Genomic DNA, 20,795 nt, shown 5'->3' on the forward strand with positions numbered 1-20,795 from the left:
AGGTATGAAAGCTTTTCATGCAGTGACAAAAGTATGGAAATCAAGTGCAGTGCGTTTTTCCCCCGTTATCCGGTTGTGCTTTACACATTCTTTTCTTTACTGAAGATACAATGTTTCTCTCAGACAACTTTCGTTATGGAATTTTTGCCATTTGATAAACATAACACAAGCAGGGGGGGGGGGGAGGGAGAGATTGAAAATGAGGTCAGTGACGGCTCCCTTAATGCGGTAACGTTGTGCAGGTGGCGCTGTACTATTCCCAGGAAGTTTTTTTTTCTTTTAACATTAAGGAAGAAGAAAAATGATAATGTTACTAAAACACGGACACACATACATGTGTCGGGCTAACAAACAAAGACTTTAGCAAATTCAATTCAATTTATTTCATGTCATTTGTAATAAATGAAAAAAACTAAACAAAACTAGTGATTTATGTTAACTTAGCTTCAAATAGGCATTTTTTTTTTTAATACTCAAATAGAAAAGTAATCGTTTTGTTAAGTATAAATAAATGACATTATAATTATAATAAATAAACAGGTAGATATTGTTTGAGTAATTTAAATGTTTGCATGCAGTGGACGTACGAGAGTGCACGGACCTCGGTTTCAATGTACCATTCGATCACAAAATGTGTGAGTGTGTTTGTGTGTGTGTGTGTCTGTGTGTATAAGTTCATTGTGCCCATATGATGCAAAATACATAGCTTATGTCTTTTGATCTTTACAGCAAATAATTTTCAAAAACAACCAACGACGTCATTGGCTGTAGCTATTTCACGTCTTAAAGGAGCGTATAAGGCCTAACTAATAATCACAATATATTATAGACCGGTAAAACTCTTTTTAATAAGGTGCTCGGGATCATGAGTTTTGTTTCTCGTACAGTACACTGTATATTGAAATCTTGGAATCCCAAACACTGCACGCTACGTGTGCGACTTCACAATGCGACAGTTTGTAATGCGGGACAATGAATCCTTCATTTACGATAAAATGGAATAGAGTAAAGATACTAAAAGATATTCTAACCGAGAATGACACTGGACGACTCTGTGTGCGAAAATGTGATAGGTATGTGTGATCACTTCCTCGCTGGCAAATACCGCAAAAAGCAGGGCGGTGGAGCAGTAATTTGCATTCGTAAGTCACAACTCATTATTTAAACTTAGCCGGGAATAATATACCGTAACGTGAAGACTACTCATGTGTGTATGACTCTACGAGGACGTCAAGTCATACAGTAACAATGATACACCTTCCTAACATCTGTCAAACGGTTTATTCTCTCCAGGCTTTACATTGTTTCATGCTGCTGTCATTGACGATTAGTCATAGGGAATGTTACCTGTGCTACAAGAATCCCATATCTCATAGCATTGCTTAATAATGTAACTCAATACTATACGTTGCGATTGTTTGATTGTTTTTCTTGTAAGTGAGGAATCCTTCTCATTTACGCTAGAAACTGTTAGATATTATTGCGATATGTTTCACGGCGAAGATCGTAACAAATACACAACCTATCTTATTCTATTTCGTTATCTTTTTCCACACAATAATACGTAACTAATTTGTAACATAGTAACGTGTATGATACGTTACCGATGCTCAGAAAATTCAAAGAGAGAGAGAGAGAAAGAGAGGTTCAGAAATAGACAAAGGAAAATGGTTCGGTAGAGCTTAGAAATTTGTGACTGAGTTTTTTTTTTCTTTTTCTTTTACAGATAAGCCAATTGAAGATAAGTAAACTACTGTCTTACATGTCAAAGGGAAAATTCATCTCAGAGTCAGCAGCAGTAAACTTGGCTGAATTTCTGTGTCGTCTGCCCAATCTTACACGTGCCGATCTCAATAAGTGTAACCTGCCAAGGACATTCTTCACGACAATTGCCTCCCAGGCTTCACACTGTAGAGTAAGAATCAGTCATTGTCATCTGTCCAACACTGTTGTGTTCAAAATGGGGGGGGGGGGGGGGGGGGCATCAATTACCTTGAGCGCGATATTTCGATTTATTTCACCATGCAGTAATGTCATTCCGGTTGCATTAACTAACGAAATCTGCCAATCCCATGAAATATAACCGCATACTTTCCCAATTCCAATATAAAATGTTGTAAAGGTTGACCAAAAAAAAAAAAAAAAAAAAAAAAAGGAAAGGAAACGTCTCAAGCGTTACATTTTAGTCATGTGTAAACTCAAGCCGTACCAAATTTCGACAATCAATGAAAGTCTGTAAAAGAAAATGTATCAACATGAACACGTCTTTAGGAAGGCGGATGTTCGAATTCATTAAATTCTTCCGTCGAGGTGTTTTTAATGCAACTGATTGACAAATTGCTCTACATCACGTAAATAACCACTGAATTGATCAGTGGTTTTAATAGTCATAATAAAAAAAAAATCATGGGCGTAGCAGGATTCCAACATACAAATCTTGAATAATTACGCAGTACCCACTGTATGCTATAAGGATTAGAACCAACACTTAGTTCGAGTCCTGCTCGAGTACTTTACGCCCCTGATTTTTTATATCATTTTTGCCATAAAAACACTGATCAATTCAGTGCTTATTTGCGTCGATGTAGCGCACTTTGTCAATCACTTACACTGAAGGTGGATGTGTCATCCCTTATTCGTATGAACACGTGATTGAAATATTCAGTATGCTGCCATGAAACTATTTCCTTCACAGAGTATCAAAATCTATCTATCTATACAGCTATACGAAGAGCTTGCTTCCAGAAGGCGCTAAATCCATTGAAAAATGACGGATTTAGATCATTTGGAAGAAAGCTCTCTGTCTCTCTGTCTCTCTCTCTCTCTTCTCTCTTTCTCTCCCTCTCTCTCCCTCTCTCTATATGTATATATATATATATATATATATATATATATATATATATATATATTGATATAAAATATGATCCTTTTTTCTATTGTGTTCATAATGCTACAGGTGGAATGCATCACCATCGATGACAAACCGTTAAGCGAGTTGCTAAATGCATGACTATCATGGAGGCACAGAGGTATACATATTGTGTTTTTAACTCACTATTATTATACAATGATGAACTATTTTTCTAGCTGGACAAACAGAAAAATTAAATCAAATCAAATGTTCTGTAAAAATTTCACACAGTTGAAACCATTTCATCTAGCAACCTCTATATGAGACAGTTTCGTGCATTTTACTTTTGATAGCCATATTTTTCTCTGTAAAAAAAAAATTGTGCTGTATCATCCTGTGATGTCGACACCATGTTTGGCACTAGTACACGTCTTAAAGATCCCGTCCAATTAATTGATGTATATTGCATTGTTGTCGATCACAAATCCCATTCTTATTCACAACCTAATTTTTGACATCGTTTGTATGCCAGATTGCACGAAGACAGCATCAAGATTTGGCCCGTGGCTTTTTATGCACCTTTGAGATTATCATGTCGGGGCACACCTTGCATAAACTGTAGAGCTAACTTTGAAAATGCTTCATCCTTAAGTAACAATGGGTACGACCATGACATTATGAAATACGGGCGACTTAAAAAGTGAATTACTGCAAATCGTTACCAAACATGTAATGAAGCGATAGTTGGCCAAAGAAGATAATTATATTCAACTGCATACTAGTATAGTATGTTTCGCAATCGATTCAGACAGTACATATTCATCAGCGTAGTTTCAATACTAGTATAGTATGTTTCGCAATCGAAACAGACAGTATAATAATATTCAGGAGCGTACAATCCATGTTTATTTTGTTCAGGATAATTTCAGAAATCCCATGTCGATTTACAGTCTTAGCGCTGCACAATTAATTATTTCTATTATTTCTATTTCATATATTATTAAATCTTGTCAACATAAAGCTGGAGAGCCACACAATCTCGCCAGTAAAGTCTTACAAATATCTTGGGGTACACTTAGACCCAGCTCTTAACTGGAAGGAACATGTATAATTATCATACAAGTAAGAAAATAAGTTCCAGATTAAGTTTGATGAGTCGTCTGAAAAAAAAATCCCTACCTCTGAATTCACTATAAAACTTCTTGCAAACTCATTAGATCTCCCATTGTTTGACTACTGCAGCATCGCCTGGTCAAAATGTAAATCTACTACGAAAGATATTATTGTGAGACAACACAAACGAATGGCCAGAATAGTATCAGGGGTAGACACACGTACATCTACTGACTACGTATTAAGTCAACTAAACTGGACCACGATTGAGGATAGGTGGAAGCTTCTAAGGTGCAAACTGGTTTAGGCCTATAGGGCACTAAAAGGGGATGCTCCAGAGTACCTGTCACTCTTGTTTCAGAAAGTTTGTAATACACACAACTACCAGACTAGATCAGCAGTCTCTGACGGGCTAATAGTAACTAGAGCTCGAACTAATGCTGGGAAACAGTCTTTTTCATACACCGGAGCACTCGAATGGAACACTCTACCAATAAACTTAAGGCATGCCCCATCTAAACATTCGTTCTCAGCCCAATTTTGGAGGGCACTCCACTGTGCCCAAGTATAGTTCTGTTGTGTTTTTTTTTCTGTTTTTTCTCTTTTTGAGGTAGGGGAAATTTAAGGATATGAGGATGTAATGCATTACATAATATTTTTTTTGTAGTTTAACGTAGTTATATCAGTATACAGTATATCAATATATATACAGATTTGATACTGCAAATTTGATTTTGATGTTGGTATTGTATGATTATCATGTGTTTATTTGTATATATGTGTTCATGCAGGGCCTCCTAGAACAAAAGTGTTTAACCCACTGATGGAGCCACCCTGTGAAAATAAAACATATGAATAGATGAATAAATTCATTAATAGCGTAATGGTAACAGTGAAGTGAAACTAGAGAAAGTAAATATGAGAAAATATTGAGTAAAAGGTAGAAATACATTAACGTTGCGTTTTATACTTTACACATTAGATATATCCGTCTCATTTAAATATCAAAGTCTACTATGATACATAGGCCTATATTTTCTGTTAGCGACTTAATGTCAGTAACTTCAGAAGAAAAAAAAAACAGATGACGTGAGGACACAATACACTTCAGTTAAAGAAATGTGTTCCATTCTAACAATACAGAGTACTTGTAGGCCTAAATTCTTAGTATGAATTGGAAGCGATGTATTAAACAATATAGAACGGGTTGGTGGGGGGGGGGGGGGGGTGGATAAAACATTTCAATCAGTATCATGATGGTTTAGAAACATTTATCTCTAGCAATGTCTAGTTTCGGAAATGACGCGGGTTACCCAAAAGCGATGTCGTCAACTCGCATGTCGTTGCTGAAAACATTCACTTTTCGAGATCTTCGCGACGTGCGCTGCTGCTTGCGCATAATGTAAATGGAATTAGCCTTCTTATTTTGCTGCTTTAATATTTGCCCAAAAGTAGGTTGCTAACTTCAGTTTCAGATATTATAGGCAGTGTAAACAGTGAAGGGTAAGTTATTCTGAGCAGCGACATGCAACACCGCATATGTGCGTGAAATGTTCAGTGTGAAGTTCCATGTGCAAAAAAAAAAAAAAAAATGGCTGAAGTTAAAGGGATGATAGAGTATTGGTGGAGATTAGAATTGGGCTTTGAATTTTTGCGAGATACCAAGAAAACACTTATGATATGATACAGTGGATACCATTTTAAGGGGAATTCAAAGTTTATTTGATGAAAATCGGGTTTGAAATGACTGAAACATCCAAAAACAAGGTAAAACAAAGCGATCGTAATAAAGTGTGGGTCCCACGTTTATTACGTAAACGAGGTATATACCTTATTTGGATCAGACAAACATTTACAAGTCGCCTATAACTATCTGACAAAACTTGGTCATTCTTTCAATCTCCTCTCACTTTGCAATAGACACTCAGTGACGGAAACGGTTCAGAAGGCGACAGCAGCCGCGAAACTGGCCAGGGTTCTTGACAAGAAAACGAGCACTCTCCGGATGAATCTGAAACAAACATCTAAGGAAGAAGCTTACTAGTCACGGAGTTGATTTCTTGAGAGGACCAGAAAAAAAAACAACAACAACGAAGAACAAATGCAAGAGGAAGAAAACTGAACAAACACAGAGAGCGAGTTCAACGCTGGAGAGGAAAACTTACTATAATGCTAAACGTCATGAAAGAAAAGTCACAACGTTCTTAGACAGTGATACCCAAGAGCCGAGGGGGGGGGGGGGGGAGTGAAGAAAGGAAGTGAAGGAAGGAAGAGGATGAGAACATGGACCAGAACGAAAGGAAGTAACATAAATCATTGAAGCAGCATTCGAATCGTGAAAGAAAGCGAGAAGGAACAAGAGTCAGTACCAAGGAGGACGGGACGTATAGCACTGTAAACTGAAACACCGGGGGAAAATCATTCTAGTGAGGAATCCACGTGCTGGACGACACCACAACCAAGATTCAGAGAGTCTCAGTGAGCTGAGCTGAAATACAGTCGACCCCTGTTATAACGAAATCCTTGAGACAGGCAGTTTTCTCCCGTCATATCGATATTTCTTTATAACCGGACAAATAAAACAATAATAATGGAGTATATGAATGTAAGAACGCCCCAAGTAAAATGTTTGGCCAAATTTAGTTTCACATGGGAAATTGTAGCTTATGCATGGACTCATCTTGTGTATAAATGATAAATCCTAATTACCCCCGGAAGTGCCTGAAATAAATGAGTTAAATCTTATATGAATGTAAACATGAAGGACTTCGGTCGTTCTTACATTCATATTATAGCGCCCCCTCTCGTCCTTCTCTCATCTCTATAGCAAAATATCATGTATATGAATCACAGAACGACCCAAGTCCATATGAATCAAAGAACGACCCAAGTCCATATGAATCAAAGAACGACACAAAATGGCCTCTTCGCAATTAATGTAAATGTTAAGTGTCATTATGATATATGTTCTAAATTGTATATACAATGTTGCCTTCCCATCACAGTTAAATAGAATATTATTGGACAAAAAATAAGTAATAAAAAAAAATATGAAGTTTTTTAAAGTTTACTTGAAATGGTCATCCATGGACTTGGGTCGTTCTTATATTCACATACTCGATTGTCACTCTCATAAATGATTGACATGTGAATTATGGTAATTATTATGAGTAATTCATTTACGATATATTTCATGTCTAGACGGTTTGACACGCTTACGTATTTGTAATTGAGCTGCCTATAAGGCATGTAGGCCAATAGAGAGAAAGGTGTTGTTTAAAGACCACGAATATTGTGTGTACAGTATGTATTTAAGAATGTTCTTTAAGTATATTCCCTCGTAGTTCTTTGAAATTGCATACAAGATGTCTTGCAAGGGGACTCTTCATTATCATTGTATAGCTCATAAGATGTTATCTCCTTTTGTCTTCTTTCTCGTTATGTATTATTTTGATGGAGCCTCATTGCGTTTTTGAAATGTCATCTATATTGCTTTCTTTAGGACGAGGTTCTTGTCCTGCTTCGGGTTTAGACTTGTTATTTTGTGACTGGACAAACATTCCTATAATGAGACAGTGAATTTGACTCAAATCGAATGAACCCAATCAAATCTACATGATTCAGGGAACTGTACACTCAGGTGTTGGAGAGTAATATCATGTATCGTGCAGTCTGCTTGAGCAGTGGGATAGGGGTTACATCGTAATCGAGAAATGATATTAGATTGGTACCTTTCTCGCTCAATGAATAGAGTTTGGCCTTCTCTCGATTAATGAAATTAGGTTTTCACCCTGCTCGAGAAATGGAGTTTGGTTTGAGCCTTGCTTGACAAGTGCAATTGTGACCCTGCACCTCAAAACAAACAAAAAGTCGCCAGACATGAATTTTTAGTTAAGACCATATTCTGAAAGAGCAGACTTTAAGCTTTAAAATGATGTATAACTCAAATCAAATGGACCCTCCTAACTAAATCTCCTATCTAAATATTGGAAAGAAAGCACAAACTCAACGAGACATGAAAACTCGTCACATTGAGGACGAGTTAGGTGATACGCTTGTGGTCATCAGATGACGGTCATCTGCGATCGACAAAGAAAAGAATGTGATATAGGCACCTTGAAAATATATTGAGCGTGCATGCCAAACCGTTTCTGTAACCACTCGGCCACGGGTCATCCACGGAAATGGTAAGACAAAAAAAAAAAATACACACAACAATGTATAGATATAACAGGGGGAAAGTCGATGCCTACTCAACTATTAAACGTGGCCGTGTGAACATCTATTGCATTGCTAGACGGAAAAGCGGCCTTGTAACGACTGAGGTCGCTATGCCATTTCTGGCAACTTGGGAAAAATACGTCCCGCAGACATAAAACCTATAATCGGCTGGTTTTTGATACCTTGCCTTTAATCACGCACGTGTGCAACCTTACGTCTCTGAGACGTCGCCTTTAACCTCTCAGTCATACGTCTCGACGAGAAAATATGAGGAACGTAAACTTATATGTGAAAGATGACTCAGGAATCGTTTCGTCCATCTTCCATTCTCATTTTCAGTTTTATGCTGCAAAATACTAAACCTGGTGAGAAGATTAAAAAAAATAAAATAAAATGTATGATTACTGCAGCTTATTGTCTCAGCTACAACATACTTAAGTTTCAGAGGAAATCAAAATCAAGTGAGGTAAAGGTGCTCGAGCGTTAACGAGTCAATGCATGGATAAAAAACAAAAATCCCCTTTCATAGACATAACGTACAATCTTCGCTGATTTCGATATCTCGCCTTTAACCATACCTTCTGGCATGATGACGTCATCAAATTAGAAAATAACGATATGGACTTGAAAGTTGTTCAATGTATAACATAGTCATCGTACGTTGTCAGTTTGCTATTGACATGACGATCGATCACATGAACATGAGGCAGCTATTAGTACCTGTATGAAATTATTATAGGCATGGTTATCAAATTCCCCTAAAATTTCCTTATAATTGCTTTATTTTTACACACAGTTAAGCTATCCCTTTAAACTCGTCACAGTTTAATTAGAATCATTAACATCATACATTAGTACCATATTCAGTTCCATAGCTGATCACGTTTGCTAATTAATTAAGATTAATTGTCTAGAATGTGTCATATGGCCAACCTGTATACACACGTACACACACACACAATGCTAAATGTATGTATCAAACCTCTGTAACACAACTTTTAACTAACTGTAGGAATTATCGCTGTACTTATCGTCTATACTTTTTATCACTATCTGAAACTCCACAAAAACCACTAATTGACAAATAATCATCAATACAGAAGACTGACTTAAAGGAACAATTCAAATACCTTTTTTACAATGTATAGCTTGTTCCATGTATAAATCAGCACAAAGTAACCACGACTACATTGTGTTACTGAATTGATATGAACAAATTTCATTTTATTACAATATTTTAAATCAGTTTGAAAAGCCCAGCCTGCAAAATTTTGCAGCAGTCGAAGTAATGCAATCTCCAACGCAAAACAAAGGGATGCTATGTGAGTATGTGCGTATAGTTGTGTTTACATGCGAACGTGATTTCTACATGGACGAAGGTGTAGTACTCCATTGAAGAAAAAACAAATTAAAAAAATAATTATTTTCTTTCGTGCTCTTGTGAGGTTCGAACCCGTACGTGTGCAACCTCACGTTTCTGAGACGACGCCTCTAACCACTCGGCCATACGTCTCGACGAGAAAATTAGAGGAACGTAGATTTATGTACGTGAAAGATGAATCAGGAATCGTTTCGTCCACATTCCATTCTCATTTTCAGTTTTAAATTGCAAAATTGTCAACCTCATGAGGAGATTTCAAAGAATAAAATGCATGATTACTGCAGCTTATTGTCACAGCTACAACATACTTAAGTTTCAGAGGAAATGAAACAAAATCAGCTGAGATAAAGGTGCTTAAACGTTGTTAAGTCAATGCATGGTTTAAAAAAAACTCACCTCCCATAGACAATACACGTACACTTGTCCGATTTTGCGTCTTTACCTTTAATCACAATTTAAGGTATGATGACGTCATCAAATATCAAAAGCATGATATGGACTTAAAAGGCAAATGTTCAAAGTACAACATATCTGAATTTGGGATAATATTGAGCTTAAACAACAGAGATACGAGTAAATGAATGACAGAAACAGTACCTCAAAAAAATTAATTCCACTTTTTTGATTTCAGATGATGATATGATGACGTCATGAGTTTTCCTGGCAATATTGGTACTTGAAACGTTATTTCCAATGCATATGCTTTTGTAATATGCAATAGAAATATAGGGTCAATGGACGATTTAAAGAGCTATGCCGAAATAAACAAAGACATGTTTTTTCACTATATTTGCAGAAAGACGCGCGCGCGGAATTTCAAATTTGACGCCAGTGCATTTCTTTGTTATAGGTCAACATCGATCGGAAATCAATGGATATTGTTACTCAAAGTATCAGGAATCCAAATCAGTCAAAAAAAATGCATTTTCATGTTGCTTACGCCCTCTGCGCGCGAAATTGCGCGGACGGACGCGCACGCGAGAAAATGTTTGAAACGCTTAAAATTGTCTGAAACTTCGAGATTTCCCATTGGGAAGTCGTTTTGAGCCTTTTAAAATTTTGACGCGCGCAAACGCGCGCGTAATGAAGACCTGGGTAACTAGCGTTAAAAAGTAAGATAGAGCGTGACCTGAACTTTATGTCCACCGAAAATGATACAGAAATGATATCCAGTTATGAAGTTATGATCGATCATGTGACAAGGTCCGAAAATCACAAAATAGCGCCTAGATGACGTCATAGATATGTTACTGTCATGAAAACCTTATTGTGGCTAGATTTTGTCATGAGACATGTTGACTGAAAATGTCATGTTATTCCGTAATGTCATTGTTGAGATATTGACGACACAAAATGTGGCAGAAAGAAAGAAGAATAAAAACGAGATATGAAACTCGTCACGCTGACGAGTTAGGTGATACGCTTGGGGTCATCAGGTGTCGGTCATCTGTGATCGACAAAGAAAAGAATGTGATATAGGCACCTTGAAGTTATATTGAGCGTGCATGCAAAACCGTTTCTCTAACCACTCGGCCACGGGACATCCCCAGAAATGGTAAGGCAAAAAAGAAATGTATAGATATTACAGGGGGAAAAAGTCAATGCCCACTCAACAATCGTGGCCGCGTGAACATGTATTGCATTGCTAGACGGAAAAGCGGCCTTGTAACGACTGAGGTCGCTATGCCATTTCTGGCAACTTGGGAAAAATACGTCCCGCAGACATAAAACCTATAATCGGCTGGTTTTGATACCTTGCCTTTAATCACAATTTTCAGTGTAATGACGTCATCAAATTACAAAACAATGACATCGTCTTGAAAGACAATTGTTCAAAGTACAACACCTCAGTCGTCGTCATTACATACTATGATCGGTTTGACAAAGTCAACCTGCAAAATTTGCTGCAGTCGAAGCAATGTGGTCTCCAACACACAAAAAAAGAGGGATATGGCGTGTGTGTGTGTCTGTGTGTGTGTATAGGTGCGTTTATATACGAACGTGATTTCTACATGGACGAATATGTAATACAAAATTGAAGAAAAAAAACAGTAAAGTAGCTAAGTATTTTGTTTCGTGATCTTGTGGGGTTCGAACCCGCAACCTCACGTCTCTGAGACGTCGCCTTTAACTACTCGGCCACACGTCTCGACGGGAAAATATGAGGAACGTTATGGACTTGAAAGACAGTTGTTCAATGTATAACACATTCATCGTACGTTGTCAGTTTGCTATTGACATGACAATCTATCACACGAATATGAGGCAGGCATTAGTACCTGTATGAAATTATTATAGGCATGGTTATCAAATTGCCCTAAAATTTCCTTATAGTTGCCTTATTTTTACACACAGTTATGCTATCCCTTTAAACTCGTCACAGTTTAATTAGAATCATTAACATCATACATTAGTACCATATTCAATTCCATAGCTGATAACGTTTGCTAATCAATTAAGATTAATTGTCTAGAATGTGTCATATGGCCAACCTGTATACACACGTATATATACACACACAATGCTAAATGTATGTATCAAACATCTGTAACACAACTTTGAACTAACTGTAGGAAGTATCGCTGCACTTATCATCCATACTTTTTATCACTATCTGAAACTCCACAAAAACCACTAATTGACAAATAATCATCAATACAGAAGACTGAATACCTTTTTTACAATGTATAGCTTGTTACATGTATAAATCAGCACAAAGTAACCACGACTACATTGTGTTACTGAATTGATATGAACAAATTTCATTTTATTACAATATACTATATCAGTTTGAAAGCCCAGCCTGCAAAGTTTTGCAGCAGTCGAAGTAATGCAGTCTCCAACGCAAAACAAAGGTATACTGTGTGAGTGTGTGCGTATAGGTGTGTTTACATGCAAACGTGATTTCTACATGGACGAAGGTGTGGTACTCCATTGAAGAAAAAAAGTAAAAATAAAAATTATATTCTTTCGTGCTCTTGTGAGGATCGAACCCGTACGTGTGCAACCTCACGTTTCTAAGACGACGCCTCTAACCACTCGGCCATACGTCTCGACGAGAAAATTAGAGGAACGTAAACTTATGTACGTGAAAGATGAATCAGGAATCGTTTGGTCCGCATTCCATTCTCATTTTCAGTTTTAAATTGCAAAATTGTCAACCTCATGAGGAGATTTCAAAGAATAAAATGCATGATTACTGCAGCTTATTGTCACATCTACAACATACTTAAGTTTCAAAGGAAATGAAGCAAAATCAGCTGAGATAAAGGTGCTTAAACGTTGTCAAGTCAATGCATGGTTTCTAAAAAAATCACCTCCCATAGACATAACACGTAAACTTGTACGATTTTGCATCTTTACCTTTAAACACAATTTAAAGCATGATGACGTCATCAAATTTCAAAACTATGACATGGACTTGAAAGGCAAATGTTCAAAGTACAACATATCTGAATTTGGGATAATATTTAGCTTAAACAACAGAGATACGAGCAAATGAATCTCAGAAACAGTACCTTAAAAAATTAATTCCACTTTTTTGATTTCAGATGACGATGTGATGACGTCATAATGTTTTATGGAAATAATGATACTTGAAACGTTATGTCCAATTTATATGCTTTTGTAATATGCAATAAAAACATAGGGTAACCAGACGTTTTAAAGAGCTATGGCGAAATAAACAAAGACATGTTTTTTCACTATATTTGCACATAGACGCGCATGCGAAATTTGAACTTTGACGCAAGTGCAATGCTTTGTTATTTGTCAGAAACGATCAGAAATCAATGGATATTGTTACTCAAAGTATCAGGAATCCAAATCAGTCAAAAAAAGTGCATTTTCATGTTACTGACGCGCTGTGCACGCGAAAACGCGCGGACGGACGCGCACGCGCAAAATCGTTTGAAACGCTTAAATTTGTCTGAAACTTCGAGATTTCCCATTGGAAAGTTGTTTTGAGCCTTTTAAAAGTTTGACGCGCGCTTACGCGTCCTAGATGACGTCCTAGGTAATTAGGATCAGAGAAAGAAAGATAGAACGTGACCTGAACTTTATGTCCACCGAAAATGATACAGAAATGACCTTTAGTTATGAAGTTATGATCGATCATGTAACATGGTCCGAAAATCACAAAATGGCGCCTAGATGACGTCATAGATATGTTACTGTCATGAAAACCTTATTGTGGCTAGATATTGTCATGAGACATGTTCCCTGAAAATGTCATGTTATTCCGTAATGTCATTCTTGAGATATTGATGACACAAAATTGTCCAGAAAGAAAGAAGAATAACGAGATATGAAACTCGTCACGCTGACGAGTTAGGTGATACGCTTGGGGTCATCAGGTGTCGGTCATCTGTGATCGACAAAGAAAAGAATGTGATATAGGCACCTTGAAGTTATATTGAGCGTGCATGCAAAACCGTTTCTCTAACCACTCGGCCACGGGACATCCCCGGAAATGGTAAGGGAAAAAAGAAATGTATAGATATTACAGGGGGAAAAGTCAATGCCCACTCAACAATCGTGGCCGCGTGAACATGTATTGCATTGCTAGACGGAAATGCGGCCTTGTAACGACTGATGTCGCTATGCCATTTCTGGCAACTTGGGAAAAATACGCGCCGTAGACATAAAGCCTATAATCGGCTGGTTTTGATACCTTGCCTTTAATCACAATTTTCAATGTGATGACGTCATCAAAGTACAAAACAATGACATGGTCTTGAAAGACAATTGTTCAAAGTACAACACCTCAGTCGTCGTCATTACATACTATGATCGGTTTGACAAAGTCAGCCTGCAAAATTTTGCAGCAGTCGAAGCAATGTGGTCTCCAACACAAAAAAGAGGGATATGGTGTGTGTCTGTGTGTCTGTGTGTGTGTATAGGTGCGTTTATATACGAACGTGATTTCTACATGGACGAATATGTAATACAAAATTGAAAAAAAAAGTAAAATAGCTAAGTATTTTGTTTCGTGATCTTGTGGGGTTCGAACCCGCAACTTCACGTCTCTGAGACGTCGCCTTTAACCACTCGGCCATACGTCTCGGCGAGAAAATATGAGGAACGTAAACTTATGTATGTGAAAGCTGAATCGGGAATCGTTTTGTCCACATTCCATTCTCATTTTCAGTTTTAAACTGCAAAATTGTCAACCTGATGATGAGATTTCAAAAAATAAAATGCATGATTACTGAAGCTTATTGTCTCAGCTACAACATACTTAAGTTTCAGAGGAAATGAAGCAAAATCAGCTGAGATAAATGTGCTTAAACGTTGTCAAGTCAATGCATGGTTTAAAAAAAAATCACCTCCCATAGACATTACACGTAAACTTGTCCGATTTTGCATCTTTACCTTTAATCACAATTTAAGGTATGATGACGTCATCAAATTTCAAAACCATGACTTGGACTTGAAAGGCAATTGTTCAAAGTACAACATATCTGAATTTGGGATAATATTGAGCTTAAACAACAGAGATACGAGCAAATGAATGTCAGAAACAGTACCTCAAAAAAATTAATTCCACTTTTTTGATTTCAGATGATGATATGATGACGTCATAATGTAATTATGGAAATATTAATACTTGAAACGTTATTTCCAATTCATATGTTTTTGTAATATGCAATAAAAACATAGGGTAACCAGACGTTTTAAAGAGCTATGGCGAAATAAACAAAGACATGTTTTTCGCTATATTTGCACAAAGACGCGCACACGAAATTTCAACTTTGACGCCAACGCATTCCTTTGTTATAGGTCAAAATTGATCGGAAATCAATGGATATTGTTACTTAATGTATCAGGAATCCAAATCTGTCAAAAAATGTGCATTTTCAGTTTGCTTACGCGCACTACGCGCGAAAATGTGCGGACGGACGCGAACGCGCGAAACGCTTAAAATTGTCTGAAACTTCGAGATTTCCCATTGGTAAGTTGTTTTGAGCCTTTTAAAAGTTTGACGCGCGCGTACGCGCGCGTAATAATGTCTTAGGTAATTAGCATTAAAATGTATGATAGAGCGTGACCTGAACTTAATGTCCGCCGAAAATGATACAGACATGACCTTTAGATATGAAGTTATGATCGATCATGTAACATGGTCCGAAAATCACAAAATGGCGCCTAGATGACGTCATAGATATGTTACTGTCATGAAAACCTTATTGTGGCTAGATTTTGTCATGAGACATGTTCCCTGAAAATGTCATGTTATTCCGTAATGTCATTCTTGAGATATTGATGACACAAAATTGTCCAGAAAGAAAGAAGAACGAGATATGAAACTCGTCACGCTGACGAATTAGGTGATACGCTTGGGGTGATCAGGTGTCGGTCATCTGTGATCGACAAAGAAAAGAATGTGATATAGGCACCTTGATGTTATATTGAGCGTACATGCAAAACCGTTTCTCTAACCACTCGGCCACGGGACATCCCCGGAAATCGTAAGGCAAAAAAGAAATGTATGGATATTACAGGGGGAAAAAGTCAATGCCCACTCAACAATCGTGGCCGCGTGAACATGTATTGCATTGCTAGACGGAAATGCGGCCTTGTAACGACTGATGTCGCTATGCCATTTCTGGCAACTTGGGAAAAATACGCGCCGTAGACATAAAGCCTATAATCGGCTGGTTTTGATACCTTGCCTTTAATCACAATTTCCAGTGTGATGACGTCATCAAAGTACAAAACAATGACATGGTCTTGAAAGACAAATGTTCAAAGTACAACACCTCCGTCGTCGTCATTACATACTACGATCGGTTAGACAAAGTGAGCCTGCAAAATTTTGCAGCAGTCGAAGCAATGTGGTCTCCAACACAAAAAAGAGGGATATGGTGTGTGTCTGTGTGTCTGTGTGTCTGTGTGTGTGTATAGGTGCGTTTATATACGAACGTGATTTCTAAATGGACGAATATGTAATACAAAATTGAAGAAAAAAAGTAAAATAGCTAAGTATTTTGTTTCGTGATCTTGTGGGGTTCGAACCCGCAACCTCACGTCTCTGAGACGTCGCCTTTAACCACTCGGCCATACGTCTCGGCGAGAAAATATGAGAAACGTAAACTTATGTATGTGAAAGCTGAATCGGAAATCGTTTTGTCCACATTCCATTCTCATTTTCAGTTTTAAACTGCAAAATTGTCAACCTGATGAGGAGATTTCGAAGAAGAAAATGCATGATTATTGCAGCTTATTGTCTCAGCTACAACATACTTAAGTTTCAGAGGAAATGAAGCAGAATCAGCTGAGATAAAGGTGCTTAAACGTTGTCAAGTCAATGCATGGTTTTAAAAAAGATCCCCTCCCATAGACATAACACGTAAACTTGTCCGATTTTGCGTCTTTACCTTTAATCACAATTTAAAGTATGATGACGTCATTAAATTTCAAAACCATGACATGGACTTAAAAGGCAAATGTTCAAAGTACAACATATCTGAATTTGGGATAATATTGAGCTTAAACAACAGAGATACGAGCAAATGAATGTCAGAAACAGTACCTCAAAAAAATTAATTCCACTTTTTTGATTTCAGATGATGATATGATGACGTCATAATGTAATTATGGAAATATTAATACTTGAAACGTTATTTCCAATTCATATGTTTTTGTAATATGCAATAAAAACATAGGGTAACCAGACGTTTTAAAGAGCTATGGCGAAATAAACAAAGACATGTTTTTCGCTATATTTGCACAAAGACGCGCACACGAAATTTCAACTTTGACGCCAACGCATTCCTTTGTTATAGGTCAAAATTGATCGGAAATCAATGGATATTGTTACTTAATGTATCAGGAATCCAAATCTGTCAAAAAATGTGCATTTTCAGTTTGCTTACGCGCACTACGCGCGAAAATGTGCGGACGGACGCGAACGCGCGAAACGCTTAAAATTGTCTGAAACTTCGAGATTTCCCATTGGTAAGTTGTTTTGAGCCTTTTAAAAGTTTGACGCGCGCGTACGCGCGCGTAATAATGTCTTAGGTAATTAGCATTAAAATGTATGATAGAGCGTGACCTGAACTTAATGTCCGCCGAAAATGATACAGACATGACCTTTAGATATGAAGTTATGATCGATCATGTAACATGGTCCGAAAATCACAAAATGGCGCCTAGATGACGTCATAGATATGTTACTGTCATGAAAACCTTATTGTGGCTAGATTTTGTCATGAGACATGTTCCCTGAAAATGTCATGTTATTCCGTAATGTCATTCTTGAGATATTGATGACACAAAATTGTCCAGAAAGAAAGAAGAATAAAAAGAAACGAGACATGAAAACTCGTCACATTGAGGACGAGTTAGGTGATACGCTTGTGGTCATGAGATGACAGTCATCTGTGATCGACAAAGAAAAGAATGTGATATAGGCACCTTGAAGTTATATTGAGCGTGCATGCGAAACCGTATCTGTAACCACTCGACCACGGGTCATCCACGGAAATGGTAAGACAAAAAAACAACAACAATGTATAGATATAACGGGGGGAAAGTCAATGCCCACTCAACTAACGTGGCCGTGTGAACATCTATTGCATTGCTAGACGGAAAAGCGGCCTTGTAACGACTGAGGTCGCTATGCCATTTCTGGCAACTTGGGAAAAATACGTCCCGCAGACATAAAACCTATAATCGGCTGGTTTTGATACCTTGCCTTTAATCACAATTTTCAGTGTAATGACGTCATCAAATTACAAAACAATGACATGGTCTTGAAAGAAAATTGTTCAAAGTACAACACCTCAGTCGTCGTCATTACATACTATGATCGGTTTGACAAAGTCAACCTGCAAAATGTTGCTGCAGTCGAAGCAATGTGGTCTCCAACACACAAAAAAGAGGGATATGGCGTGTGTGTGTGTCTGTGTGTGTGTATAGGTGCGTTTATATACGAACGTGATTTCTACATGGACGAATATGTAATACAAAATTGAAGAAAAAAAAAAACAGTAAAGTAGCTAATTATTTTGTTTCGTGATCTTGTGGGGTTCGAACCCGCAACCTCACGTCTCTGAGACGTCGCCTTTAACCACTCGGCGACACGTCTCGACGGGAAAATATGGGGAACGTTATGGACTTGAAAGACAGTTGTTCAATATATAACACATTCATCGTACGTTGTCAGTTTGCTATTGACATGACGATCTATCATTTGAATATGAGGCAGGCATTAGGACCTGTATGAAATTATTATAGGCATGGTTATCAAATTGCCCTAAAATATCCTTATAATTGCCTTATTTTTACACACAGTTACGCTATCCCTTTAAACTCGTCACAGTTTAATCAGAATCATTAACATCATACATTAGTACCATATTCAGTTCCATAGCTGATCACGTTTGCTAATCAATTAAGAGTAATTGTCTAGCATGTGTCATATGGCCAACCTGTATACACACGTATATACACACACACAATGCTAAATGTATGTATCAAACATCTGTAACACAGCTTTGAACTAACTATAGGAATTATCGCTGCACTTATCATCCATACTTTTTATCACTATCTGAAACTCCACAAAAACCACTAATTGACAAATAATCATCAATACAGAAGACTGAATACCTTTTTTACAATGTATAGCTTGTTACATGTATAAATCAGCACAAAGTAACCACGACTACATTGTGTTACTGAATTAATATGAACAAATTTCATGTTGTGACAGTATACTATATCAGTTTGAAAAGCCCAACCTGCAAAACTATAATTTTGCAGCAGTCGAAGTAATGCAGTCTCCAACGCAAAACAAAGGTATACTGTGTGAGTGTGTGCGTATAGGTGTGTTTACATGCAAACGTGATTTCTACATGGACGAAGGTGTAGTACTCTATTGAAGAAAAAAAGTAAAAAAAATATATTATTTTCTTTCGTGCTCTTGTGAGGATCGAACCCGTACGTGTGCAACCTCACGTTTCTAAGACGACGCCTCTAACCACTCGACCATACGTCTCGACGAGAAAATTAGAGGAACGTAAGCTTATGTACGTGAAAGATGAATCAGGAATCGTTTGGTCCGCATTCCATTCTCATTTTCAGTTTTAAATTGCAAAATTGTCAACCTCATGAGGAGATTTCAAAGAATAAAATGCATGATTACTGCAGCTTATTGTCACAGCTACAACATAAATAAGTTTCAGAGGAAATGAAGCAAAATCAGCTGAGATAAAGGTGCTTAAACGTTGTCAAGTCAATGCATGGTTTCTAAAAAAATCACCTCCCATAGACATAACACGTAAACTTGTCCGATTTTGCGTCTTTACCTTTAAACACAATTTAAAGCATGATGACGTCATCAAATTTCAAAACCATGACATGGACTTAAAAGGCAAATGTTCAAAGTACAACATATCTGAATTTGGGATAATATTGAGCTTAAACAACAGAGATACGAGCAAATGAATGTCAGAAACAGTACCTCAAAAAAATTAATTCCACTTTTTTGATTTCAGATGACGATATGATGACGTCATAATGTAATTATGGAAATAATGATACTTGAAACGTCATGTCCAATTTATATGCTTTTGTAATATGCAATAAAAACATAGGGTCACCTGACGTTTTAAAGAGCTATGGCGAAATAAACAAAGACATGTTTTTTCACTATATTTGCACATAGACGCGCACGCGAAATTTGAACTTTGACGCAAGTGCATTGCTTTGTTATTTGTAGGAATCGATTAGAAATCAATGGATATTGTTGCTCAAAGTATCAGGAATCCAAATCTGTCAAAAAAAGTGTATTTTCATGTTGCTGACGCGCTGTGCGCGCGAAAATGCGCGGACGGACGCGCACGCGCAAAATTGTTTGAAACGCATAAAATTGTCTGAAACTTCGAGATTTCCCATTGGAAAGTTGTTTTGAGCCTTTTAAAATTTTGACGCGCGCTTACGCGCACTTAATGATGTCCTAGGTAATTAGCATCAAAAGAAGTAAGATAGAACGTGACCTGAACTTTATGTCCACAAAAAATGATACAGAAATGACCTTTAGTTATGAAGTTATGATCGATCATGTAACATGGTCCAAAAATCACAAAATGGCGCCTAGACGACGTCATAGATATGTTACTGTCATGAAAACCTTATTGTGGCTAGATATTGTCATGAGACATGTTCCCTGAAAATGTCATGTTATTCCGTAATGTCATTCTTGAGATATTGATGACACAAAAT

General features: G+C 37.2%; 1 long non-coding RNA gene across 1 annotated transcript; it reads left to right on the forward strand.

The window, feature by feature from the left end:
• Positions 1 to 1,729: 1,729 nt before the first annotated feature.
• On the forward strand, positions 1,730 to 6,144 carry LOC139738930 (uncharacterized). Its single transcript, XR_011711479.1, has 3 exons — positions 1,730 to 1,915; positions 2,957 to 3,029; positions 5,885 to 6,144. It is a non-coding gene; the product is annotated as an uncharacterized lncRNA (long non-coding RNA).
• The last annotated feature ends 14,651 nt before the right edge of the window (positions 6,145 to 20,795 follow it).

Source organism: Diadema antillarum, unplaced genomic scaffold (assembly GCF_040938485.1).
Source record: "Diadema antillarum isolate AM-2024a unplaced genomic scaffold, OU_Dant_1.0 seq00000775_RagTag, whole genome shotgun sequence".
NCBI classification, from domain to species: Eukaryota; Metazoa; Echinodermata; class Echinoidea; order Diadematoida; family Diadematidae; genus Diadema; species Diadema antillarum.